This window comes from Sorex araneus, chromosome 1 (assembly GCF_027595985.1).
Source record: "Sorex araneus isolate mSorAra2 chromosome 1, mSorAra2.pri, whole genome shotgun sequence".
NCBI classification, from domain to species: Eukaryota; Metazoa; Chordata; class Mammalia; order Eulipotyphla; family Soricidae; genus Sorex; species Sorex araneus.
The window spans coordinates 154,438,468-154,466,304 of NC_073302.1; the positions used below are offsets into that span (position 1 = coordinate 154,438,468).

The 27,837-nt window shown below is 42.8% G+C and overlaps 1 protein-coding gene across 5 annotated transcripts in view; it reads left to right on the forward strand.

The window, feature by feature from the left end:
* The window catches only part of PDE8B (phosphodiesterase 8B), a 271,146-nt gene that overhangs the window by 54,542 nt on the left and 188,767 nt on the right, over positions 1–27,837 (forward strand). The window contains exon 1 of one of the 5 annotated variants that reach the window (XM_055124216.1): positions 23,411–23,415. The exons of the other annotated variants lie outside the window; for them this stretch is intronic. The gene's annotated coding sequence lies outside the window, so the exon portion shown is untranslated. Of the gene's footprint in view, positions 1–23,410; positions 23,416–27,837 lie in introns of those variants that run through there. 5 annotated transcript variants of the gene reach the window in all.

Genomic DNA, 27,837 nt, shown 5'->3' on the forward strand with positions numbered 1-27,837 from the left:
AGTGACTCCAGGCCAGGTGACTGAGAAGCCACAGGACGTGGCTCTCCATGGCCAGGGGAGAACAGATCCTGACTGCTAAGAGTCAGCCTCTGGTCACAGCTATGCCTCTTCCTTCAGGGACTACCAACGCCAGAGGAGAAGGGAACACTTGGGGGTCTTTTATAAGGTCACTAGTCACCCTCTAATTGCACCCCCTCTCCAAATGCCATTGCATCGCAAGTGAATTTTGGGAGAATGTATTTATCCAGTTTGTTTGCTACTGCTTAACGCTTAATGTCAGTCACGTTTTTTCTAATTGTTCAGTTAAGGTTTACAGTTCGTTGTTGGCATCTGGAAGCTGGGCACTTGTCTTTGCAATCTTTCTTTGTCTATAACTTCCCTATTTCTTTCTTTCTCTCTCGCCACTTGCAGTTAATTTGTGGAAGACCCTGTGGAATATAGCTTTTCTCCAGTCTACATTTGACATTTTGCAAGAAACTTGTGTTTGGATTTAGAGGTTTGGGCAGATGATGGGGGGGTGAGGAGGGGATAAGATTTACATTTTAGATGATGCTGTGTTTCACCTCAAAAACCACACAGCTTGGTTAGCTCTGTGCTGTGATGCTAAGCGGTATCAACACTCACTCTTGCTTCCGTTCATAGGGGGTGTAAACTGGGGATATCCTTATGAGCGGCAGTGGCTCTGAGAAGACACCAAGTGGTTGGTTTTCCGAGAAGAGGCAGGCAAACTGTGGAATCCTTCCTCTTATTTCTAGGTTTCATTATAATGAGTGATTCCCTAATATCCTTTAAGGTGGTGAGGTGTTGTAGTTTTCTCTTTTCTGTTTACATCATGACAAATCACTGAGAATTTACACACATTTGAAGTGTTAACTCTCCATGGGTAGTGTACTTCAGGGCCTCACAGAGCCTGTGTTGGCTGGAGGGAGCTTAGCTCCAGGGCTGAGCCTCTTACCTTGAAGGAAGAGACCCACTGCTTTAATTAAGATGTATCCTTACTCCAAAAATACTTCCCACTGATCACCTTGGTGTCCGGGTTTCATTTGGGCATCTCTTTACCCATGCTGAGCTCGGGAGAGAAACCGGTAATGCCCATTCGCACTCTTTCCTATCATCGTTCTAAAAACCAGCCTAGGGGGCTGGAGGTGCTTGCCTTGCTTGCAGCCCACCCAGGTTTGATCTCTGGCGCTACACATGGAGCCCAGTGCTATTCCCTCTCTGAGCACCATCAAAGTGATCCCTGAGCACAGAGCCAGAACAAGTCCTGAGTTCTGTTAGGTGTGCCTCACCCTGCCCCTCAAAATAAAGGAGGGGAGGCTACCTACTGAGAGAGAAAGGTTTCCATTCCCAACCCACCCCTGGGCAAGCTTTAGGGTCTCAGAGAAATGGCATCATTCATCCTTGTAAGGTAAAGATAATGCATATTTAAACTGGATTAACAAGTATGATAGATGTACAGTCCTAAGATCTTCTAGGTTCTTCGAAGAGAGAGCAACTTTGCATGAGAGTTTCTAGATGGGACTCTTGTAGGTTGACATGGCAACTTGACAACAAGTATGGCACCGCCACTACGTTGGCGACTTGTCACTTCGTTCTCCACCCCATTCTTATTTTTTTGAATTCTCCTTTGTATTACATGGGCCTAGAAGTCTGCAAACCGCGTCTTCCAGATTCCTTTGCCAGCTGGTCTCCTCTGAGATGCTGCAAGTGGGAGGTACTGGCAGGAAGCTGGGGTGTGGGAGAAAGGAAGCTACAGTAGCAGTGGTACATGGCAGTGGTACAGCTTCAACAGTGACGACGCCTGTGCCCCTGACTGGTGCACAGGACTGTGGGTCTGGGACTACCAGCCCCACGAGCAGCCTCTGATCTCTGGATTTACCCTTTCAGCATTTGCTCCTCCAGCTCAGTCCCCCCAGCTCCACCCCATCTTTTTCCCCTTCCTCTCTTCCCACACCATTATCAACAGTCCTCTGCACGGATGCCTCTGGTGCCTGATACGTCATGCCTGATCCATATGGCGTGGCTGCTGCTTCTCCTCGTGGACGTTTGGGTCTACAGTCAGAGCGAACTCGGTGGTAATACCCTCTGCACCGCTTCATCCTACGACTTCTTTCATTGCTAATTTATTTTTCTAAAGAAGATAGTAAAAGTCACACTGCGACAAGAATTGCTCCGGGGAATCATGTAATATACATCTATCATTGTTATGTTTGTAGAATCGACCCTGTTATGTTGATATGCTTAACATATGCATCATTTATTAGCTTTGAACATGACTCAATAAGTGTTGCCTACTCTTAATACCAACATAAAAGCCAAGCCTTGTCATTGAACAATTTTGTAACATAAAAGTTCAAGTCCATATAAAAAAAGAGAGTAGTATGATGAAATTCCATGTACAGTCACCTCACTTTGACAGTTAAAAAAAAATAAAGGCTACTTTTTATGTATCACACCCACTCCTCCTCCATTCTCTGGGGTTTTTTAAAAAAGCAAATATAAACTCACATAATTTCAGCTGTAATATTACAGCATGTAATTCTGAGAGATAAGGGCTGTTTAAAAAACAACTGTAATATTAGCATACCTAAAATGGAATTATTAATTTCATAAAATAATAGAAAAACTGTAAAAATTTTCTTAATTATTTCATAAATATTTGTTTTAAAAAAATGTTTTGATTTTCGAGGCTGCGGTGGGGGCGGGGGGAATACAACACAACAGGCTGAGCACATGCTTTGCACATAGCAGGCCCAGACTTAAGCACTGGAACATGCAGATCTTTGAGCACTTTCAAGAGCAACCCCCAAGGACCCCCTGAGCAACTCCCAAGGACTTAGAGTAATCTTGGTACGTTGCTAGATGCGACCCAGCCCACTCCCAACTTGTTGTTGCTGTGTAATCTTTGGGATACCCATCTCAATGAACGGATACATTTCCTAAACCTCTTTCCATCTATAGGTTCTCTCTTTTCCCCTTGCCCACCCCCTCACAATTTAGTTCAAGAAACGGCATCATTTGTTCAGCAGATTTTCCCACAATCTGGGTGTTGCTGTCATGTGCTCGTATTGCCTGGATATTGTAGTTAGACCTAGAGGTACCTGGGTCAGATCCAGATTGTTTTCTTTATTTTGGGATAACTGCCCTCTGGGATATGCTATAAGCTCCACCTGAAGGGTCACAGCATCTGCTTTTGTCTCTGAAGTCTGATGTTTGCCCCATCGGCCCATCAATTCATTAGAAGTCAATCATTTGTTATTGGGTTGGGGACGGGAGGGGGGTGGAGTTTGGGGCCAGACCCAGTGATGCTTGGGGACTGCTGTCAGCTCCTGGTCAGGTGTGGAAGGCATCATGCAGTGTCATACCCTGCAGTCAGGGTCGCCTGCATCCAAGACAAAGCGCTCTGTCGTATCACTCAGTATTCCTGCAGGGTTTCTGGAATGCTTCTAGAAACAGAAGCTGCATTTGATTATCCAGAGGTGCGGTTCATTTGGGAAAGGCACGATAGAGATTTGATTCTTCACTCACTGGTGCTCATATAGTGATTTGTTTTCCTAAGCATCCTCCAAAAGATAAACAAGGATTTTTGTAGCATAGATCCAAATGAAGCAGCAGGTTCTAACAATGGCTTGTCCCAGGCCACTGCAGTTATTATCCTGACTGATGCTTGGTTGTCCTGCATTTGGCCTCTGGAAGTCACCAAGTTGGCACCTAGTGGCTCTCTTGTTAGGCGTCTCACCTTTTGGAAAGATTTCCTTGCCAATTTCATTAAGTACATTGCCTGATATGGAATCCATCCTCTTGCTCAGGAAACTCAATTTTTTTTAAAATTGCAGGATTGTATTCAGAGATGTCATCTGGGCAATGTAGTGGTAACTGCTGAAGGGACCAGGAATTGTTTCCTGGCTTCTTAAGAAGACATACTCAACGAATACTTTTATTATTCATTTTTATGTTCTTTTCTCTCTTTTTTTGTTTTTTTCTTTTTCCCCTATTTTTATAAATACAAAATGTACCATAAGTCTGTCATTACACTGCCAATTCAAATTTAGGGCTGCAAAACCTTATAAAAGATGTCTTCAGCCTCTCATCTCTATTTATTTTATTTTAGTTTTTTCGTTTGGGGGGCCATACCTGGGAGTGCTCAGGGCTTACTTCAGGTCCTGTGCTCAGGGATCACTTGTTGCAGGATTCAGGGGGACCATCTGGAGTGGTGCAGGGGATCAAGCCTGGGTCAGCTGTGTGCAAGGCAAGTGCCCTCCCTGATGTACTCTTTCTCCAGCCCCTCTGTTTTCTTTCCCCGTAGTATAAATCTTGATTCTTAATGGCACCGAGAGAATTCCTCATTTGCTTTGTCCCACAACTTACCTGAATAGGTCTCAGCCAGCAATGAGCAACACTGCCTCGTTACCAAGATCATCACTGGAAGCGGTCGAATATCTTCTCTCTGTGATCTCCCCTCTGTCCCCTTTCCCCTTCTGCTGCTACGGCTGCAAGGATGCAGGGTCACAGACTTGGTTGTAGTCCCGCCACATTGTCGTTGTGGAGCTGGTCGCTGTGCTCACTGGGCTCACACACTTAGCTGTGGTGCTCGCTGGTGGTGGCACATGGCGATTGCAGCTGAGCCCTCCCTCCCACCTGGCTGCTGTACACAGCTTGCAGTTTGCGAGCTTGTATTTTGCCCGTGGAACTGGGGATCCTGACCAGTAGGGCCAGGGCATGGCACCCAGGCATGTGGGGTGGGACTGGGGACAGAACTCAAAGCCTCATTACTTTCAAGGCAGGAGCTCTACCACAGAGCTGGCCCTGGGGAACCTCCAGTGATTCTTTTTAAAATTTTGTTTTGTGTTGTGTTTTGGGGCTACATGCAGCTGTGCTCAGAGATTACTCTGACTCTGTGCTCAGAGATCACTCCTGGCAGGGCTCTGGAGACCATCTGGGGTGCTATGGATCGAGCCTGGGTTGGCCATGTACAAGGCAAGAGCTCTGTTTGCTCTACCATCATTCTGAGCAACCCCATCAGTGATTTTTTTTTTCCGCTTTTTGGGTCACACCCAGCGATGCTCAGGGGTTACTCCTGGCTTTGCACTCAGGAATTACCCGTGGCAGTGTTCAGGGGACTATATGGGATCCTGGGAATTGAACCCGGGTCAGCTGCGTGCAAGGCAAATCCCCTACCTGCTGTGCTATTGCTCCATCCCCTCATCAGTGATTTTTGATGTTAGAGTATGTTTTACTAAGAATGAGTAAAATATTCGTAGAATGAGTAGGCAAATTATTGTGTGTGTGTTGTGTGTTTAGTTTTAGGCACCATGATTTACAATACAGACCATGACTTGGTTTTGTGCGTCAAACATTCCTACACCACACTCTCCACTGGAGTATCCACCTCCCTCCGCCATTGTCCCAATGATCACCCTGTCCTATTCCCTCATCCCTTCAAATTATTGTTTTTAAAATCACTTCCTTTTTATGTGGCTAGTTAGAGTTGGAAGGGTAGAGGTTAACTCAGCGATTATATTCATTCACTTAACCTGTTTTCAAAAATGTAATTGTGTTAAACTAATACTAATTTATACATTACAAGGTAAAATCTTTGCAGTATGATATAGTTAGAGCAACAAAAGCTGTAGAACTGGAGAATTGGTTCACAGAACTGAATTTGGTGGTCAGGGGCAGGGATGAGGTTGGGGGAGGGAGGGGCCCTTGGGACATTTGGTGAAGGGAAGTGGTTATGGCTGGTGGGTGTGATGTTGGGATGGTAGAGGCATGAAGTATTGTATTGTAAACCATGGTACCTCAAATAAAAATGGGAAAGAAAGAAAGGGCTCAAAACATTATTTTTATTATTAGTACCCCAAAACATGATTTTTCCATTTTAGAACATGAAAATATCCCTAGATATTATTTTGTATGTTGGTAAATAAAATGATTCAATTTTTGTAACAGAACCACACAGATAGCATCAGCTAGGTTATTTCCTAAAATTCTTTTATATGTGTCTGTGTGTGAATTACAGGCTAGGCTAACTTACTCATCCCTAAAATGGCCAACAGGTGGTGCTGTCAATCTCGTTCAGCTTGGTTGTTTAACCCCTTGACACCAGCAGGTACCACCGGTGGCTCATGTTTGAATGTGGTTTTTAATTAACATAAATTGCAGCACCAGTGTCAAGGTGTTTCATGTGCACAGACTGGGGCAAAGGGCTCCATCTCAACGAGCATTTGTTTTGGGCCTAAGTGAGCCTCAAGTGCTTGTGCTATACTTAGGAATAAGAGGAGGAGGAGGAAGAGGAGGAAGAAGAGGAAGAAGAGGAAGAGGACCCAGTTAGGATGGAGAGTAATACGCAGAGAGTTATTTACCTATTGCAATTTACAGGTTACCACAAGATAATACTTTGATGCTTATGTGTGTTTATTGGTTTATTGTTATTTTTTAATGGGTCAGGACTCCACACATTGCTCATCTAGTATCTTTATTCAGGGTCTCTTATAAGGCTGTAAGAGAGAAGGTCTCATAAGGTCTCATCTGAAGGCTTGACTGGACAAATAACCTCTTAACATGGTTGCTTGCAAGACTGTAGTTCCGTGGTCTTCATGTACAGTTACCACATCTCACCCTTAACAAAATGCCCAAGGTCCTCTACCACTATCCTTATGCTACTTCCAGTCTACCCCATTATCACTTCCCCTTATTCTCCCTCTCTCCCTCCTTCCATCAACCCCACTCTCCTCAGGCTTTGGTATTCTCAGTTCTGCAGCCCAGGGCCAAGGGTTTGCTCGCCATTTGGTATTGTCTGTGCCCTTGTTTTGTTTCACTGTTCACCACAGATGAGTGAAATCATCTCATATTTGTCCTTTTCCCTCTGGCTTTTTATGTTTAACGTAAACTGGGTACTCTAGTTCCATCCAAGTTATCCAACTGCATAATTTCATCTTTTCTTATGGCTGCATAGTATTCTCTCTGTATATAAACTACAACTTCTTGATCCATTTATCTATTATTAAACATTTAGGTTTCCATATCCACATATACTAAGTGGTGCCATGAATATAGGTGTGCATATATCTTTTTAAATTAACATTTTGCAAGATGCCAAGAAGTGTAATTGATGCATTGTATGCAGCTCTGCTCTTACCTTTTGGAGAAATCTCCATACTGTTTTCTGTGGAGATTGAACTAGACAGCATTTCCACCAGCTGTGAGTGAGGGTTCCTTTCTTAACACATTCCCAATCAACACCGGTTGTTTCCAGTCTTGCTGATGCATCCCAGTCTCATCAGTGTGAGATGATACCTCATGGTTGTCTAGATGGTCCTTCCCCAGTTCCTTGCCACATGGACCTCCCAGACATGACAACATCTTCGTTCAAAGTTTGAAAAATAAAGAGACCCTTAGTAAGAGAGTGGTTATCACAATCTCGTCTCATTACAGAGGTGGCTTCTTGCCACTTTTGCTATCTTTTAGAGTCTCACTGTGAGGTCATATTTGAGAAGAAGATATTCCACATGATGTGAAGACTAGAAGGAGGGAATAATTAGCACTATCTTAGACTTTTCCTTCCCTCCAAGAATTTGCTGCAGCATTTTTGTGTCAGAGAGAGGGTGGGTTCCTTGGGAGCATGAAGGAAGAGTATTGAATTCAGCCAGGTATGAAGATAACTCCTGAGACCATGTTTCATTAGAACTCTGGAAGACAAATAAAGCCAAATTGGAGTACATGTAGAAGCAGAGGTTCCACATAGAGAGAGCAGTGTGAGCCAGTGATGAGGGGTGGCATTGGGAGGTGTGTCTGAGGACCATTGTCCAGTAGTTCAGGCTAAACGATGCATGGAAAACTTTAAGAATGCATCAGAAATGTAAGGCAAGGGTGAGAGTTGGGGGTGGGTGGGGGGTGTTATCCTTCTGCCAGGCTAAGAAAAGTGAGTTTTGTTATCAAGAAACTCTGGGAGAGGGGGCAGATTTCATGAGGGGCGTGACACAATCAGAGATGCAGCTTTTTGATTGAAAAAGATTGCAAAAGATTGATTTTGATGGCTTTTGCAGTAATTCAGAAGAGAAATAAATACGGCCCTGATCTAAAGTAGTGGCAATAGAGAGGAGGGAGTGCATTTTTATTTTTTAAATTAGAAAGTTATTTGATACTCGGATGAGGCAATTGTGAGAGATAGAACCATCTGGAATCAAGCCCAGGTTTGGCTTCACTTTGGCAGAACATCCGTGTTGGGGAGCAGGAGACGGAGATCAGGGGAGGATGGAGAGGAAGGGTGGAAGGACGAGGTCTGTGAGTGTGCTTGTAGGCTTGCAGCTTTGGTGATTGGCTACGGGAATGCTTAACTCAGACATTCTTTGCAGTGTTGATGTTCTCATTTTAATCAATGTGACTACGTAAATTTACTTTCTAGTCAAACCATATGCCTTAGTGATGGGAGATAGAATCAAACACAGAATTCATTCGCCTAGTAAGCAGAGTGATAAAAGAAAAATCTGAGTTAGAATTTGTGTAAATCATTCCTGTTTAGGATTCTCTGTTCAGGACTCTTTAGTGATAGAATATTTTCATCTGATCCTTGAGCGCAGGTACTGTGGCAGAGTAACAGGGAGAGGTCCTGTGATGGACCTTTTCTCTAATGAGATTTAACTAATAGAACATAACATTGATAAAATTCCTCTTTTGAAATTATATCACGCAAGGCTCATAGACCGAGCTCCAAGGGCTGAAGTTCATGCTGCGCACGCCAGAAGCCCAGATTCCATCACCAGCACCACAGGGTCCGCTGAGTCACCCCCGGGGAATAACTGACCCTAGTGCCCTAAAACAGATGACTGGTTAAAGAAACTTTGGTACATCTACACAATGGAATACTATGCAGCTGTTAGGAGAGATGAAGTAATGAAATTTGCTTATAAACAAATAAACATGGAGAGTATCATGCTAAGTGAAATGAGTCAGAAAGAGAGGGACAGACATAGAGGGACTGAACTCATTTGTGGAGTATAGAATAACATCACGTGAGGCTGACACCCAAGGACAGTAGATACAAGGGACAGGGGGATTGACTCATAGCTGGAAGACCGCTTCATGAGTGGAGGGGAGAAGGCAGATGGAATAGAGAAGGGATCACTAAGAAAATGATGGCTGGAGGAACCAGTTGGGATGGGAGATGCATGCCGAAAGTAGATAATGGACCAAACATGATGACCTCTCAGTGTCTGTGTTGCAAGCTATAATGCCCAAAAATATATATAGAGAGAGTATGGGAAATATTGTCTGCCATAGAGGCAGGGGGAGGGTGGGAAAGGGGGGCTCTACCCAGGATATTGGTGGTGGGGAATGTGCACTGGTGGAGGGATGAGTGTTTGATCATTGTGACATTGTAACCCAAATATGAATGCTTGTAACTATCTCACAGTGATTCAATAAAATTTTTTTAAAAAAGAGAATACACACGTAGACTAATATAATTGCTAGGGTATTGATTATATGCATTCTTTATGTTCACTGGATACTGTCACTTTATTCTAAAAGTCAGTTAATAAGTGTGTGGATTTAAGTTGCCTATTTACACATATATTTCAAAAGTCAGTCTTTCCATTTGTAAAGTCTCTAAATAGATTGGATATACTATTTGCAAAAAAAATGTAAAAATAGAAAAAAATATTTAACTTGATGGTTTATAGTATACTTACTATGCTGTACAAGCATCGTCACTTTTCTGTTTCCTGAACATTCTCATTCTTCCCCAAAGAAACTTTATCAGTTAGCAACTGGTCCTGAGCATCCTCTTCCTCACCTTTTGGCCACTAAACATTTTCTGAATTCAAGGTTTGCTGCTTCTGGATGTTTATATAAATGAATGCAGACAGTATGTGACCTTTGTGTCTGCCTCTTTTTGTTTTTTTTTTAAACATAATGTCTTTAGGGTGCAATCATGCTGTAGCATGTCTCTTATTCCTGGTTATCAGTTGCTTTTTGCCCATCCACTCATCTGTTGATGGACATTTGGCTAGTTTCCCCATTTTGGTTCCCCCTGAATAATGCTGCTGCTTTATGCCTGTATAAGGCATATATTTTCTTTTCTCTCCAGAGTAGAATTCCTAGATTGTTATGATAACTGTATGTCTGTAGCACTGTTGTAGCACTGTTGTCCCATTGTTCATTGATTTGCTCGAGCGTGCACCAGTAACGTCTCCATTGTGAGACTTGTTACTGTTTTTGGCATATTGAATATGCCATGGGGAGTTTTCCAGGCTCTGCTGTGCAGACGGGATATTCTCGGTAGCTTGCCAGGCTCTCCAAGAGGGGCGGAGGAATCGAACCCGGGTCGAACCAAATGCAAGGCAAATGTCCTACCCACTGTGCTATTGCTCCAGTCCAACTCTATGTCTTACTCTTTTTGTTAAGTTTGTTATTTCTTCCCAGGCCCTTCTCTTTGTTGCAGTTGTGATAACTTGGGGGTGGGGGTCACTCACCCTGGGTTGAGGTGCTGCTATGCTTAGCTGCAGCCTTCACTGCAGGCTGTAGCCGTTGTGTAGCCAGGAGTTCCAAACGGCAGTGATGCTGAGATTTCATCAGCAAGGGGGTCACTGGGGGTCAAACTCGTGGCCTCACATGGCAAGGCAGACCCTCTGCCATGGGTCCTCTGTGTTTAATGTTTTGAAGCTCCCCTGAGCTCTGTTTCAAATCACCTGGTGGTATGGGGGCCCCTATTTCTTCACCTCCTCTTGGACACTCCTTACTCTCTGTCTTCTTTCAAAGTATCAAAGTTGTGTGAGGTGTCATTTTGCATTGTCCTGTGGGTTAATTCTGTTTTTTTTTTAAGAGAGAAACAAGTCCTCATGTATGATGTCTGACAGTTTTTTTGGGTTCGTTCTCCAGTTGTTTCAGAGGACTCCCCCAGAACAGGTAGACTGATGCTCTCACCATTTTTATTTACATTTCAGAGCAGATGCCACACCATCCTCTCCATACATCTGCACACCATAAGCTCAGGTGTGCAGGGATCTCCTGGGGAGCCCGAGCTCAGAGCTTTAGAATCACAGTCCTATTGGGTAACCAGCCTGTTCATTAAAAGAAAAAAAGCCACACCACCAAACCACAGCCCCAGACTCAGAGAAGTAATTGGCACGATGATCCTGAGGCAAGGCATGGAATAGTGAGGTTTCAGGAATCCTTTTATTAAATATTAAAAAAGAAAGGAATTTTGTTTTTAGGGCCATACCAAGTGATGCTCTTGGTGGTTCTCTGAAGACCATTTCAGAGAACCACCAAGAGCATCACTTGGTGCTGGGGAATCAAACTAGGGTCAGTCGTGTGTGAGGCAAGAATGGTAGCATTTGTTCTTGGTTTCAGGAGTACCCACTGACCACATGCCTTTCTGCTGGCACAGTGGCAGGGGAGAGGCTGGGTCACAGCTCTGTATCTTTTTTTTTCATGAATCACTGTGAGATACAGTTGCGAAGCTTTCATGTTTGAATTTCAGTCATACAGTGATGGAACACCCATCCCTCCACCAGTGCATATTATCTACCACCAAAGTCCCCAGTGTCGTCCTCCCCCGCCCCCATCCACCCTTCTGCATGCCTCTATGGCAGACAATTTCCCCCATATTCTCTCTCCTTTTGGGTATTATCGTTTGCAATATAGATACTGAGAGGCTATCATGTTTGGTCCTTTATCTACTTTCAGCACACATCTCCTGTCCCAAGCGATCCCTCCAACTATGATTGACGTAGTGATCCCTTCTTCATCCCAGCAGTGCTCCCTCAGCTCATGAGGCAGGCCTCCAACTATGGGCAGTGCTGTTCTTGGTCACAGCTTTGATCTGGTGCAGAAACAGCCTTAGATTTAATTGGGAAGCATTTGAATTCAAACACAGGGCCTGCTTTCTGATTTGGGTCGGATGAGTCACAAGGTGTTTATCACTTCTTGCTATTTGTTTTGTTTATTTAGAGGGAGTAGTGGTGAAGAGAATACCTCACTGGTGGCACATGCAATTGTTTGGGAATGCATTTTCTACATGCTCCTTCTGGTTCAGGAGCAGAGGATGGCATGCAAGTGCACAACACAGCAAACCATATAAACCAAGCTGTGAAGACCCAGCTCAAAAAGATTTGGGGAAAGGCCAGTGGGAACCCTCCTTTCTTATTTTCCAATTCTTCCTCCTCCTTAATTTCATCTAATAGTGTTGCTTGTGCAGTGGACCTGGAGTTCCTAAGGAAATTCCGCCCCCCCCCTCTCTTCCACTCCCTCTTTCTCCCTCTCTCCCGGCTGGTCTTCCCAATCTATAGTGATAGTATAGTGATAGGACTTGGAATTTAATCAGAAAAGGAGGGAATTTCAACTCACTACCTTTTTTCATTTCTTTGCTATGATAATTGGACAAGGTAGGAAGGATAATAATGGTAATAATGTCAAAAGGGAGCTGTGTGACAAAAGGTTTTGCTACATGTTAATTTAGAAGTGATTGCAGCTGTCAACGTTGCATCAACCGGGGCCCCCTACCCCAAGTGAAACAGTTCACTCCAGATGTTTCCAAGCGATGTCAATCGAGATTCTTCTAGAGTTGTGGGCATAAATGAAAGAAAACAAGGACTGCAAGGCAACCCATGGTGAGAGTATGGGATGAGCCATAGGGGGGAAGAGCATTGCACATGAAAGGCAAGGCAGGGCATGGGAACAGAAAGAAGTCACTCAACCTTTCTCTCCTTGCCCAGCCAGTGTCTTCCTTGGCTACACCTTCTGTGCAGCCCCCTGGCAGGGAGATTAGTGGTGCAGGAGGCAAAGGTGAGCTTCTGGGACAGGGATCTGAAGGACAGTGAGTGAGGGTGGCAGGTTGCAGTTCAAGATCTATTTGCCCATAACCATGTCTTTTATTGGGCACCTTGGTAAAGGGCACCTTCTATTCTTCTGGTTTACCTAAAAAGAAATGGTGGTATGTATTTTTCCACTCTGAAGAAGCCCATGTTCTCCTATTAATACTTCTCTCTCTCTCTCTCTCTCTCTCCCTCCTTCCCCTCACATTTTCTCTAAATTATTTCTTCTCCTCCTCCTCCTCCTCCTCCTCCTCCTCCTCCTCCTCCTCCTCCTCCTCCTCCTCCTTCTTCTTCTTCTTCTTCTTCTTCTTCTTCTTCTTCTTCTTCTTCTTCTTCATCTTCTCCTCCTCCTCCTCCTCCTTCTCTGCCTTCTCCTCCTTCTCCTTCTTCCTTTTCCTCTTCCTCTTCCTTCTTCCTTATTCTTTCTTCTTCCCTTTTATTCTTGGTTTGGGAGCCAAACTCAGCAGTGCTCAGGACTTACTCCTGGATCTGCACTCAGGGATCACTGCTGGCACCAGATGGGGTGCCGGGGATTGAACCCCAGGCTGGACACCTGCAAGGCAAGCATCTTACTCACAGTTCTTTTGCTCTGGTCCTAGAATATTTTCTTAATTATCTGCATCCTTTGACAAAAAAATGCATCATCAAAGAAGCTCTGTAACCAAGGCTATGTGATAACCTTTGTCAGGAAGTCTTTTCAATGATGTATTTCTCCCCCTGCCCCCAGGTTTCTCACGTCTGTTGGTTTTGTGCATGTTATTGTGCTGTGAGCAGCCTACAAGTGAGAGAGAGATGTCTTTCTGATTGGCAGAGGGTGCTTTTGATATTCTGCTTTTGAGGAGATTGGTGCGTGGATATTTGTGGATTATTTGGAGGTGGTCACTTGTCTCCAAATCAAATTAGTGAAAGAGGAATTCAGTTGGATGTCTCTTGTTGCCGGGAGCTTGGGGACAGATGCCATGTGTTAGGGGCATCCACAGAGCTCTGCACTGTCTGCCCGCAGACAGAGCTGGGAAGAATCTTGCTCCATACATTAATGAAATATGCCAACTTGAAGTGTTTATGGTAACCGAGTGACCTGTTTTTTCTGTCGTCATGCATGGAATTCTCCAAGGTCTGAGTAAAGAGCAGAAAGAGCTCTGTGTTGGGTGCCTATGGGGTTGCTAGGAAATAATTTTCTGAGTGCTTTGTGGTGATGCAGCAGGTTGAACTTTTTTTTTTTGTGAAGCGTTGTCATAGTAACCAAGTGCATCATTGCCTTGTCTGACTAATTTATCTTTTAATGAAAAAAAATATTGTAATCCAGGGTTAACAGATAAAAAGTAATAATAAAATGAAAAAATTAAAAACCCAACTTTTAAGAGGAATACTGCTGTATTGCTTATTCAGAAGATCTTTTGAATAAGCTTTCTTGGGCAGTGTAATTCACGTTGGTCAGGGTTTCGCTATGTGAATAGATTGAGCTCATCAGCTTGTTTCCCTTTTTGTCTTTGCAGTAAGAATCCCTAGATTTCACCCCATGTTGTTGCTTGTGCTTATTACTGACCCCATTACTGAGGATAGAAATGGAGTGGGGGGAGGCAGGGCAGGGTGGGGGGGCAAGAGCTATAGTTTATCAGGGAAGGCACTTTCCTTACATGCAGCCAACCTGGGTTCTATCCCTGGCACCCCATATGGTTTCCTCAAGCCCTGCCAGCAGTGATCCCTGAGCACTAAGCCAGGAGTAAGCCCTGTGAACTGCTGGGTGTGGTCCCCAAGCAAAAAGAGTAGAGTAGAAGGCAAAGTCTGCTTAGCCAGTAGTGGGTATTGTGCAGTCACCCAGGTTCTGTTCTTTCTTTTCTTGGTATAGGTTTCCCTCAGTCTCTGCAGCTCTCTCCTCCCAGAGCAGGCTATGGGGTGACAGTCATAGACACAATGCTCACGAGGAATCTGCCAGTTGGAAAATGTGCCCTAGGCTTGCCTTCCCTGCAAAGCACCAGAAGCAGAGGTCACTGTGACTGCTTGTGGTGTTAAGAACTCAAGGAAGAGCAGGAGAAATGTCCCTAGCATCACAGGAGCGTCAGATCAGTGCTGCTGACACCTTTGATTAGCACAGACTTTCAATAAAAGGACTTAGGCAGGAACTGAAGAACAGAACTGAGACTTGATGCTGTCCTTAGTACTTGGTTTGCTTCCCTGGAGACTTTCTTAGCTCTTGAGGTTCATTTCTGCCTCTCTCTCTCTCTCTCTCTCTCTCTCTCTCTCTCTGTGTGCATGCACACACAAAATAGTTGAGTAGACGACTTTTTATTTGAATTCAGTTAAGCATACTCCTTTGTTTCAGGTCTCTCAAAAATTCCTTTGATTGCTATTTTCAAATTTGATAACTGTTTGACTAATAATTTGTACTTGGGGGTCTGGGGAAGTGTGACTCTAAGACTGATACTGGGAACATGCCAATTTAAATCACTGTTTCACTGAGAAGCATTTAAGGTCCAAATCTAATTTCATCTGTTCAGTCATTTTGTCTATGTTTATCTACTTTGTGCTAGGTGTTGCTTACATGCATACATACATACCATACATACATACATACATACATACACACACGTGTGCAGGAATAATATATATGTGTACAGAATTTTTTACCCTCATTTCCTTCATATACCTCACAACTGAGCATGCCAGAATGAAATAGAGATTCTTTGGGGCTTGCTTGTTTTCTGTCTTTAGGGACTTACTCTGTTGTAGGTCAAGGACTAAGAGACTTCAGACAGCATTTCTTCACTTAGTAGGGCATCACGTATCTGTTGAATGCCTACTGTGTTCTTGCTTCTGGGGATACAAACCAGATCCTTGCTGTGATGGAGCTTATTTAGTAATTCAATCACCATTTTTTTTCTTTTTTTGCTTTTTGGGTCACACCTGGCAATGCACAGAGGTTACTCCTGGCTCATGCACTCAGGAACTGCTCCTGGCAGTGCTCAGGGGACCATATGGGATGCTGGGAATTGAACCTGGGTTGGCTGCATGCAAGGCTGTTGTGCTATTGCTCCAGCTCCCTCATTCACCATTTTTTATTTGTTCTTTCATTCAAAAAATCTTGAAATTTGTGTTCCTCTTATATAAGACCAATAAAGAATATTTCTTTGACCCAGACTTGAGTCAAGTGGTGGTACACGGACCTGGATTGCATTTTTCTTACTGCAGAATCCTGCTGGCATGGCCCTCAGCACAAGAAGATAACAAGAGTATTATCTTCAAGACCTCTCTTTCCAGTTACACCTTTATTTATATATTTGTTTAGGAGAGGATGATTGGTTGGGCAATATGTATCAGGCAATGTCCAAGGCAGTAAAAAACAATTCTTTTAATTTTTATCCAATTTTTTTTACAAAAAAATCGTCTTTTTGGAATATTATATGTTTCAAAAAAAACATACAATGTTGGAACATTATATGACAAACCCAATCATGAACAGCTTTGTAACTGTGTATCTCACTGTTACACTCATTGTTACATTCAGTTAAAAAAATAAAGCATAAATATTGCCACAGGCTGCATGTTTGTGTCCTGTCCAGCCTCACAAATCATGTGTTGAAATCCTTGCCCCTAAGAGGTGGGCCATTGGGAGGTGACCAGGTTATGAGGGAGAGTCTCATGGATGAGATTAACTGCCCTCGAGAAAAGAACTGGCTCACCCATATCTGTGCCATGTGAGGACATGAGGAGAAGTTGTCCATCTGCAGAACATCGAGTACTCTTGCCAGAGATCAATCATGTTAGCATCCTGATCTCAAACTTCCAGCCACAAGCACAATGAGAAATAAATGTCTTTTGGTGCTTCATTATAGCTGCCCAAGCTCTGTAAGATCAGGGTGTTAGCAAGAAGTGCTATGGGGAGGAATATAGCTCACGACAGGGGAAAGGAAAGAATATTTTCAAATAACCAACCTGTATCCCATGCACTTCTCCAGAAACACACTTTCACTCTGGAATTGGGAAGCCCCTTGTAATTGGTAGCATCTGCTTCTGCGATTCACACTATTTGGTTAAGCAGCGAGGAAAATAGGGGTGTGACCTACAGTGTGGATAACTTCTTAAATTTATTAAATATGACAACCCGGCTTTAGTGATAGCACAGCAGGTCTTTATTAAATATGACAACCAGGCTTCAGTGATAGTACAGCAGAGAGGATACTTGCCTTGCACATGGTCGACCCAATTTCAGTCTTCGTCATGACATATGGCCCTGCAGGTACCACCGGAAGTGATCCCTGAGCACAGAGCCAGGAGTAAGCCCTGAGCACCTCTTCATGTGGTCCCACCCCCAAATAAATACATACGTAAATATGATAACCTTTGCATCGCACCAGACACCACTCCAAGCTACTGATATAAATTTATTGCAGCTTCTCCGCAGCCCTATGAAGTTGGCATTATTGTGACCCTCCATTTAAAGATGAGGAAGCAGAAAACCTGATAGCTGAAGTAACTCTGGGCTATACCACCAGCAAGCGATAGAATCAGAACTGGAACCCAGGCTGGCTGACTGTGGCGTCGGGGCTCACAGACACCACAGTGTGTTGTCTGAAGGAGGCCTCCTGGAAGGTGATTTGTGAGAGAAAACTACACAGAGGTGGGAGAGACAGTCATGTGAATGTCTGGAGAAAGTGTGTGAGTGGTGGGGTAGTGGGGAGGAAGAGAGAGGGGAGGGAGGGGGAGAGAGAGAGAGAGAGAGAGACAGACAGACAGACAGACCCTGAGTATGGAATGTGCTAGGTATTTTTTTTAGAGCCACAAACAGACCTGTACTTTGAGAGTGGTTATAATGAAGGAGAGGAATGGCAGGGGATAGGAAGGCTGAGGGACCAGCCCATGGTGTGTGTGTGTGTGTGTGTGTGTGTGTGTGTGTGTGTGTGTGTGTGTTAGTCTGGGGTAATGAACTCTGCTGTTTGCTCTGTGCCAGATGGGACAGGGGCCTGGAACCTTTTACTCGGCTCATTCCTCCTGCTTCATTGAGGCTTCTGAAAAAGGGAAGTCAAGAGCTTGTTGGAATCATTCAGGGGCGAGCCCTTTGTGCCTGAGTGGAGTGTGGTAACAGCAGAGATGATGAGAACTATTTAGATTCCAAATTTGTTTTGAAGAGTCAGGTGGCATTGTTTCTAATGGATTTGGTGTGGGTATATGAGATGGTGGTGATAGAATTAAAAACAATCGCCAATGTTTTTGCGTTCTCACTAAGTAGATTTAATCTCTCTAACCAACCTGAGAGGAAGGAAGCTTACTCTTCCCCTGCCAGTAATGAGGAATTTGAGGTGCTGAAAGATTAGGTAGCTGGTATTGACTAGTTAGGGATGAAATCAGTTGATAATCCAAGTGTTCTGGTCCCGGAACTATTTTTAGCTACTATATAATTCACTGAGTTTTGAGACAGAAAGAACTTTTTTTAAAAATTAAAAAAAAATTTTTTATTGAATCACCATGTGGAAAGTTACAAAGCTTTCAGGCTTATGTCTCAGTTAAACAATGCTCAAACACCCATTCCTTCACCAGTGCACATATTCCACCACCAAAACCCCCAGTATACCTCCCATCCCCTCACCCCCCACCCCTGCCTGCGTAGCTGATAAATTTCACTTCATTTTCTCTTTACCTTGATTACATTCCATATTTCAACACAAAACTCACTATTGTTGTTGGAGTTTCCCCCCAAAAAACAGCCCTGCTGTAAAGGAAGCATTTGATAATTAGTTTTCCATTGCTGAGAATGAAGAGATATGAAGTCTCTTTTTTGGATTTCTGTATTTTAGTAGTTTAGTAACTAAGTCCAGGGAGATTTATGTTAGAAATTACATCATTTCTTTTCCTGGGGCAGCATGGGGCTATGGCTTAGTTCACAGTCTAGAGACATTTCTGCAAGAAGCTGCTGGTACCAGAAGAGGTCTAGCTGGCCTCTGGATCGTGTTCGATCAGCAGTGGAGCAGCCACACACACGTGAGGCCACCCGGATTGCATCTCCGAGAAAGAATATTTTTTTTAAAAAAATGTATTGAATCACTGTAAGATAGTTACAAGCTTTCATGTTTGAATTAACAATCACATTCATGTTCAAACACCCATTCCTCCACCAGTGCACATTCCCCCCCACCAATATCCCCGGTATACCCCCCTTTATTGCCCTCCCCCCTGCCTCCATGGCAGAGAGAGAAAGAACTTAAAACCGAATGAAGGCACTTAGTTGGGTCATGTTTTTCATCCATTCTAATAGTCCCCATTATTATTATTATTTAATTTATTTTTGTTTGGGGACCACCCCTGATGATGCTCAGGGGTTACTCCTGGCTTTGTGTTCAGGAATAATTCTACTAGTCCTTTTGGGACCATATGGGATACTGGAGATCCAACCTGGATTGGCCACATGCAAGGCAAATGCTCTACCCCTGTATTGCTGCGATCCACAATCTCTATTTTTAGTTAATTGTTTAGATAAGTTTTGCTTAATATAACTGGTATCTTTTCATTTAGGTCTAAAGTTTATCTACTTATACTTTTTATTTCTATGTTTCTTCTTTTCTACATTCCATTAGGTTATTTAAATTCTTGTTAGTGTTCAAGTTTATTTGTTGTGTTTTTTTTTTTACTACATCTCTGCATAATTTTGGGTGGTTGCTCTAGAGATGTGGATTTTATATAATTTGTTATATAATCTACTTTAAAAATTATTTTCTACTACTTTAAGTGGTAAAAAGTAATCTCTAGTATCACTGTATCACTGACATCCCATTGATCATCAATTTGCTCAAGAGGGCGCCAGTAACGCCTCCATGCGTACTAGCCCTGAGATTTTAGCAGCCTCTCTTTACTCATTCTTTCCAGCAGTGCCACACTGGAGCCTCTTTCAGGGTCAGGGGAATGAGACCCATCATTGTTACTGTATTTGGCATATAGAATATGCCACGGGGAGCTTGCCAGGCTCTGCTGAGCAGGCCAGATGCTCTTGGTACCTTGCCAGGTTCTCCGAGACGGAGAACTAGGCTATAAGAACTAGGCTAGGCGCAGGGGCAAGAGACTCTTCGTCACTCTCTTCCAGGAGCGTTGTTTTATAGTCTCTGGATCTTGGCAGTGGGTGAGATTACATGGTGCTGGGGGCAGTTTGTGGATGTGGCTGCCAAGCTACTGGAAAATGGGGTATCTGGGTGGAGGAGGCCCAGTCCCAATCTGGAGGGCTTGGAGATCTCAGCCCCAGGTCCCGCACACCTGGGCTCCTCTGCTGGTTCCTTCATGCGTGAGGCTTGTCTGAACGTGCCAAAAATAAATAAAAAATAAAAATAAATAAAAAAAATTTCTGAGACTTCATGAGCATGGAAGCACTCAAGTTCTGGAGACTGATGAGGTCGTCATCCAGGAAAGAGGCCTGAGACCATAGAGAATTTCTCATCACCGAATGATTTTCTACTATATATACACATATACATACATACACACGTGTATTGTTTTTCCTTAATAAGCTTTTTTGGGTTTTTTCCACTTCAACCCAACCATTTTACATTCCCACCAGCAATGTATGAGGGTTCCAATATTTCCATATTCTCAAGCACTACTTTAGGTTAGAATTTAATCTTTAGTATAGGTCCATTTAACCTAATTCTTAAGAAAAGAATTATAGTTTATTCTGTTTACCTAGGGTATGAATAAGTTTGGGCTTATCCTGTTTGGAGTTTGAAAGCATTTCTAATACATAGTTTTTACTGAAATTAAAAAGCTTTCAACTTAGTTATTCAAAACATTTTTCCTTGATTCTTCTCAAATGATAGTGACTTGATGTTGAACTTTTTGTTTTTGTTCCTCAAGTCTCTGAGGTTAGTTAATTTCTAATTCAGACTTTCTGTTATTGAATGGGATGATTTGTATTGTTCTCTCTTTAAATTCACCTACTCTTTATTTCCATTTTGTACTGAGCCTACTTAATTTTCTATTTTGGCTACTCACTAACTTTTTGTTGGGTTCTCTTATATTTTTTTGCTAATACTTTCTACCGTTTTAATTTTCAAGTTGTTGTTGTTTTTTTTTTTTTTTTTTTGCTTTTTGGGTCACACCTGGCGATGCACAGGGGTTACTCCTGGCTTTGCACTCAGGAATTACCCCTGGCGGCGCTCAGGGGACCATATGGGATGCTGGGATTCGAACCCGGGTCGGCCGCTTTCAAGGCAAACACCCTACCCGCTGTGCTATTGCTCCAGTCCCTATTTTCAAGTTTTAACATTAATTTATTGGATCATATTTATAATATGAACTATTATAAATATTGCAAAATATTTATAATATTTGTTTTAACATCTTTGTTGGATAATACTAGCAACTTTAGTGTGTGTATGTGTGTGTGTGTGTGTGTGTGTGTGTGTGAGAGAGAGAGAGAGAGAGAGAGAGAGAGAGAGAGAGAGAGAGAGAGAGAGAGAGAGATGCTAGGGATTGAATCCAGGCTCTTAAGAGTGCAAGGCAAATACTTTACCATTGAGCCACATCCTTGGCCTAAATCTTTCTTATTTAATGTTGGAATCTGTAAATCATCTTTTTCCATATTTGTTGTAGTTTTTCTGTTTTGATCTTGTTCTTAGTACATCCCTAGAAGTACTCAGGGATTACTCCTGGCTCAGGGATGACTCCTGGTGGGACTCTGGTTACCATATGGGATGCTGGGAGTATGGTCACATGCAAGGCAAGCACCGTTACCTGCTGTGCTATATCTCCAGCCCCCTTCCCTGGTTATTATGTCTAAGAATTTTGGACTGTATTATAGTATAAGACTTTATGTCTTCATTAAATCTTGTGGTGAATATTGATCATTTTCTTTTTGTTGAGGATTAATTCTATTGGGGTTAGGCACCAAGTTCCTATCAGACTTTTGTGGGTTGTGGTTTCAGTCTCAGTTCATTTCAAAGACTTTAACATGTATCCAATCCGTCAGCAGACCACTATCCAGTGGTCAGTCTGTGGCCAAAGAGGAAATCTGGCTCATCATTTACTTCTTCCAGTCGATGGTGTGCTGTTAACTGTGAGAGCTATGTGCATGAAACTTTGAAGTAACCCAGGAGTATATAAATAATTTTACACTTTTGCTTTTCCAAGCTCTTCTCTAGTCTCTCTTTTTTTCTATCTTTACTTTTATTTATGTTTTGAATACTTCTGGCTTTCTTTACCTCATTTTATATGTACTATATGTGACTGTGGCCCCTTGAAAAAAGAAGAAATGAAGATTCACTCTCACCTCTGGGGACCAGAGATTCTCTCATCAGGTTGGAAAATTTACTTCCTTAGTTCTAGTCTCTTGTATATTTCTGTTTGGAGGGGAATAAGAAGGAATGAAAAAAGAGTGTGTGGGGGGGGGAGGGAATTCTTCCCCACCAGCTGTTAGAAGACCACTTCTGTTCTTTGTACCAGATTCGGGGCTTTTTTTCTGGTTTTCTTTGAGAATACTGATAATTTTCAGACTTCATTGAATGCAAGCCAGGGCATTGCAGTGGATGAATATAGGCACCCACTTATATGGTACTTTGAATTCTGGTTGTTTTCTTAGGTCTCCAGCTACTATTTACTTTTCAAGCTTCTCAAAGGATTGTTTCATTTAATCTTTCCAGTTTAACTTTTGAGTGACAGACTGGATGCTTATACCATTAGACCCCAAATTTCTGGGTATTGTATAGACCTCTTGGCTTAAGCCACCATGCGTTTTGGGTTGGAACAAGTTAAGGAAGGATTTGAAACATAAGAAAGTGTTCTGTTGCTGGTGGTTTGCGGTGGTGGCTGAGCAAGGTGGCCGGTCCTGATGGTGTCTTTTTCAGAAGCATATTAGCAGTGGTAGCAGCTCTGTTTTGTAAATGATAACATTGGAACTATTAAATGCAAATTTTGAAACACAAGTTGGCCAGATGCTTACGCTTTCTTTTGCAAATCATTTGTAGCTTTGCCATTTCCCCAGAGAAATTATCCAATGACTAATGTGAACTTGGCTTAAAGAATACATCATCCCTGGAATGGTGGTTAGGACTGGCCTTGGGTAGAAGGGAGACCTGGAATTTAGCCTTGGCTTTGTCACTTAGTAACTGACATTAGTAACTGACCTTAGCTGCAGAATCCTTTTAATGCCCATTTCTTCATGGACAAAGTGAGAAGATAATCATAATGCTTCATATAACACAGGAGCTGTGTAATTCATGAGGAAATGTAGATCAAGTTCTTCATCCGCTATTCAATAAGTAATAGTGATTATTCTTACTATGGTTGTCTTTTTTGTCATACATAGAATGTTATGTCTACTTAATCACCTGAAATTACTTTTTCTTAGGAAAATTTGGCCTATACAGACTCTCAATATTGAATATCAATATGAGCACGAATATGTTCATATGAGCATTCAGGTTCCCTCTTGAGTTTCAAGAGCAATACTTTTGAAGTATGATATTTCTGGTAATGAAAGTGTTTGAATAAACATTTGAATGTAATTAAGAGTTGCTTTTCATACTTAGCAAGGACCAGTGATGTGCGTGTGCTGGAATCGTGGTGTGTCTGTCGCCCAGGATTTTGGATGTTTCACCCAAGAGCTGTTCTCGGAAGGTGCTATGTAAGTACATATCTGCAAAAAGGCTCTTTGCAAGTGGTTGCCATATCACCTATTGGTGTTTAGGCACACCTCGCAGTGCTCAGGGGATGCTCCCAACTTTGTGCTCAGGAATTGCTTCTAGGGGTGCTCAGGTAGCCATGTGGTACTGGGGATCAAACCAGGACCCTGGCCTCCTGGGTGCAGTGTGTGCTCAGCTTACTGAGCTATCTCTTTAGCCTGGAGATCTGTAAATAACAGGCAGGATATTTTTATTTTGTAGAAATGCAAATCAGATAGCTTTTTGGAAGTAAGAATTACATATTTTTCTTTATTCCTTCTTATAAACCTCTTGGTCTCTTGCATAAAAGGGATACTAAATAATGATTTACTCAGTTAACAGAAATATGCTTCTTTTGAATAATTTGTTAGTGGGAGCATAACATTAAGTTGCTAAAAATAAATTGATAAACAGCCCTCAGTGATGGAGAAGATGTTGTAATAGAATGATTTAACCAGTGACAAAGCAAAAGCATACTGGGTTATGCTCTGGGTTATTCTGTTTTCTTTCTACATGAATAGAATCTGGCATGCATGCACTCCTGAGAACTCTGAGAGTTTTAATTAAAATTTAAATTGCCCGTCTGAAAAACTCTCAGTTGAATGACTAAAACAAAATAAGTAAAATGGCTTCATTTTGACTTCTCATCTCTGCTGTCACCGGAGAGCTTGTTGAAACTGAAGGATCACAGAAAAGTGCTGATGAAAATGAAGGAACCAGAAACACTTAAATTTGAATGCACTTGGATAGATTGATGTCCCAGTGTTAGGATTATGTACTTGGCTTGAGGACCCCTACAAAAACATTGTGTTCCTGAGGGAAAATGGTCCAGTAGCAGAAATAAGCAAATGTACTTCCAAAACCACCCTCATAGAGTAGCAACCTGAGGGGAGAGACAGGCTTGGATTATTATACGAAAGAGGGGTTTGAACAGGAATGTTTAACCTCATCTAGATCATGACAGTTGGCCTAAAGTTGGGGGAACCCATGTTACAGAGACATGAAAAATTGGGGCTCAGAAGAGTATAGCGGGTAGGGGTGTTTACCTTGCCTGCATCGAGTCCGAGTTTAAACCCTGAGCCCCACAGGAGTGGTCCCCAAACAAAAACAAAAGCAAGGAACTGGAAAATTTAGTTACACAGTCATGAGGGTTGGGAACAGTTTTGCTGAGAGTATGGGTTTTCTTTCAGAAAGGTTGAATATTGGTTTTCACATTAAGATTTTTTCAATGAAACAGAGGAACATTCTTGCTGCAGATCTTTAATTACACAAAGAATTATAGAAAGGTAAGATGACCAGATAGTACTAACAGATGTGCGAAAGGGGAATATAACAGATATTAACTGAACATATTTCATCTTTTGCAGTGCAGCAAAAAATACTCATTTGCAGGATATTGGATCAAAATTAGCAAAATGTAAGGATTGGTAGGAAATAGGGGAGTATCAAAAGTTTATCTGAATTAAGCTATTTGTAAACCATTAAATGAAGCTAGCTAAATAAGATTTACTTGAACAGGCACCAGTAATGTCTCTTCCTCCCAGCCCTGAGATTTTAGCAGCCTCTCCTTACTTGTCTTTCCCAATGATTGAAGACTCTTTCAGGGTCAGGGGAATGAGACCTATTGTTACTGTTTTTGGCATATTGAACACGTCACAGGTAACTTGCCAGGCTCTGCCCGTGAGGGTGGGATACTCTTGGTAGCTTGCTAGGCTCTCCGACAGGTATATATATATGTGTGTGTATGTGTGTGTGTGTGTGTGTGTACATATACATATTACTCTCTATGATTTGTTGCCTACTGTCTGAACTCCATCAAATATAGCGTGATAATTATGGAAAATGGGTAGGAAGTGTCTTATAATGTGTTGTGCGTCCTGCAGCGTGGCGGCGGTTGGGTGGAGGTGCTGCCAGGGCTGGGTCCCTTGGGGCGGGGAGGGTTCTCACCCGCCCCCCTCTGGGGCACCCTGCGTGAAAACAGTCTGGCTCGGAATCCCAGATAAATAAGAAAAAAAGAAAAATTAAATTAAAAAATTTAATGAAGCTAGACATATTTCTGTTTGCTAAAATAATAAATGTGATTTCAAGATCTACTTATTCATGATTGAATTTTATTAGCAAATCTTCAGTTAGGATATATACCTCTTGATTATTACAATATCCATTGATTTTTTTTTTTGCTCATTAAATTAACTATTATAGGAAATGCTAAAGAATTATTTGACTAAAATTTTTATTTATCAGGCTAGGAGATAGTACAGCAGTTAGGTAGGGGGCATGCTAGGCATGTGTCCGACGCTGGTTCAGTTTATGACATCATACGAGGTGACTTCGGAGCACAGCCAGGGGGCCCTGGGACTCTGCAGCACTGTGGGGTCAGAGCAGCACCACCTCCTCAGGCCCTGGTGCTGAACCAACCACTTGGCTGACCAAGAAATCCTGTTGGGACCCTGAACCTTTGAACATTGGTTGAGAGAACCCCTTTAAAAAGAAAAGAAAAATCTTATTTTGGTTTTGGGCCTCCCAAGCCATACTAAGGGATGTGGGGGCCACTCCTGGCCATATCTCATACTCAGCTCTGGCCATCAGCTAAGGATGTGGATCGACTCTGGTCCTCTGGTCCTCTGGTCCTCTGACCTACCTGGACAATGCCCGGTGCCCTCTAGGGTTGCATCCCGCAATGCTGGGGGCATGTGATGGGAACAGGCTGGGGTCTAATGACATACAGCCTAGTCCCTGTACTATTTCCCTTACCCCTAATTGTCATTTTTATGGGGTTTTTTGTTTTTTTTGGGGGGGACCACACATGGCAATGCTCAAGGCTTACTCCTGGCTCAGCACTCAGGAATCACTCCTGGTGGTGCTCAGGGGACCATATGGGATGCTGAAGATTGAAGCTGGGTTGGGTGTGTGCAAGGCAAGCCCCCTACCCACCGTACTATCTCTCTCATCCTTTAATTGTGCTTTTTAATACTAACTATTGCACCTTTGTTCTGGTTTTAGAAAGCATTCCCTTTATATCAAAATTTGCAACAAAGTTGTTGAGAAAAGGTAAGAGTGAACTTTGTAGTTAGACTCAAAGGCTTGAGCCTAACTAATTTGAAGTGGACTGGCAGAGCTCACAAGTATCTTCTATGGAGACAATGATTTTCATCTATGGCCATAATGCACTGTAGCACTGTTCATCGATTTACTGGAGCGGGCACCAGTAACGTCTCCATTGTGAGACTTGTTACTGTTTTTGGCATATCAAATATGCCACGGGTAGCTTGCCAGGCTCTTGATATATATTATTACCCAAATCATAAGTATATTAAGAATTTTTCTCTTTAAATACTGTGATTTACAATGTTGTTCATAATATAGTTGTTATAGGCATTCAGTGTTCTAGCACCAATCCCACCACCAGTGTGACCTTCCGTCCACCATTGTCCCTATTTTACAACCCCCCCCAACTCCCACTTTAACAGGCACAAAATAATTTTGTGCCATTTTGTATGGCTTGTTACAACCAGATGGCTAATGGGATTATCAAAATATACTTCAGTATAAGAAATTTTGTTATATTTCACCATGGGGTCAATAAGTCCTTGTCTGAGTTTACCAAGCTGTCATTGATAGTTGAACCTTCTGTGTCAGTTTTTTAGTTTTTTGAGCTTACTGGGCTTCTATGTCACTTTCCTGTCTAATTTAGTCTGCTCCTACCGGGATGTCCATATTGTAGATTTGGAGGTGACTCGTGCCCCCCGAATGCGGCTGTTTGTCCCAGGAACTCCAGTATGTGAAACTGGGCCGCGAGTCTATATGGCAGCCATTGTTGGAGGTGGGTGTGACTGCTGTGTCTTCTGGAAGTATGGGGAGGTAGGGGAAGTCTGCCTGTCCCACTCCGAGAAGACCCCAGAGTTCTCAGCCTGGAAACTGGCATCCCTGGAATTTGGGTAGTTTGGCCTCTACAGAGATTGGTCATGAAGCCCTAGAGTTGGGCCAATGGCATGGCAGCAGCCATGGGGTGTGGTTGTGGCTCTTGAGGCTTTAGTATGGTAGGGACTCAGCCTGCCCCTCTCCCGAGGGCACCCCAGGGTACAAAACATAAATATGTGTGGTATTGTTATCCTACGAAAAACATAATGGAGTAAAATTGAAGACTTGTAGAAATTACTCTTTTTGCTAAAAAAAAAAAGCTTTATTATGGGGAAAGAGTGATCATACAGCAGACAGGGCACTGGCCTCACACATAGTCTACCCAGGTTTGATCCCCAGTACCCCATATGGACCCTAAACCTTGCCAGGAGTGATCCCTGGGCACAGAGCCAGGAGTAATTCTGAGCACTGCCAGGTATGACCCCCAAACCAAAACAATAAGAAATATTTTTAATAATTTATAT